General features: G+C 36.3%; 1 pseudogene; it reads right to left on the bottom strand.

Moving 5' to 3' along the window:
• LOC108359004 (ubiquitin-40S ribosomal protein S27a-like) overlaps positions 1-924 on the bottom strand; it is a 6,039-nt pseudogene extending 5,115 nt beyond the window's left edge.

Raw genomic sequence — 924 nt, 5'->3', positions numbered from 1 at the left:
ATGCTAGATTTTCTTAAGGTGTGGAGTAGTTCTTCTTCTTGCGCTTTTAGCACCTCCCCTGAGCCGAAGTACTAAATGTAAAGTAGATTCCTTTTGAATATTGTAACCGGCTAAGGTTCGCCCATCTTCCTATTTGGGGTGTTCACAGTTCGTTCCAAATAGTGTCTCAAAATGTAGACGTCTACATTTTAAGACGTTTTCTAACCGTAAAATCTGTGGTGTTGTTGTTTCCCATACAAAATTGGAAAACGACGCCGTCTACATTTTGTCACACTCAAAGGTATGTTTTTTACGCGTCTACATTTTGCAACCTCGCAGCAGGGTTGCATTATGGCAATACTAATCGCATTTTTTTTATTTATTGGGCACGTTTTCTATATTTGCATTTAATTTGAGCGCAATTTCTGATGAAAAGAAATAAATCAAGGCAAAGAAATAACAAATATTAGGAATTGGTAATTAAGTTAAATAATTACAATTTTTCAGAAACAAAATCGAAAGGCGACATATAAAAAAGCACGCAAAGAAGAAATGTCTGGCAACACCAGCAAAGTTTTGAGACGATTTTGCGACGACTGCTAGAAAGGGGTGCTCACAGTTTGATGCTAAAGATGTCTCAAAATGTAGACGTCTACATTTTCAGACACAATTTGGAACGAACTGTGAACACCCCAATTGTTTTCCTGCGAAAATTAGGCGCTGTTGATCTGGGGGGATTCCTCCCTTGTCTTGAATTTTTGCCTTCACATGCTCAATTGTATCCGAAGGCTCAACCTTAACGAAAATTTGCATGGCTGCAGTTCTAAAATCCTAATAAAACAAAAAGAAAATTTTAGGCCCACAAAAATACAAATTAAAAGAAATCTTTATGCAAGTTAAACTTAAATGCATTTCATTTATCCTACTTATTTCAAAGTTCACAGA

Source organism: Rhagoletis zephyria, unplaced genomic scaffold (assembly GCF_001687245.7).
Source record: "Rhagoletis zephyria isolate East Lansing unplaced genomic scaffold, Rhagoletis_zephyria_1.1 Rzeph_scaffold_00322, whole genome shotgun sequence".
Classification (NCBI taxonomy): Eukaryota; Metazoa; Arthropoda; class Insecta; order Diptera; family Tephritidae; genus Rhagoletis; species Rhagoletis zephyria.
This window is presented reverse-complemented; position numbering and strand designations above follow the sequence as displayed.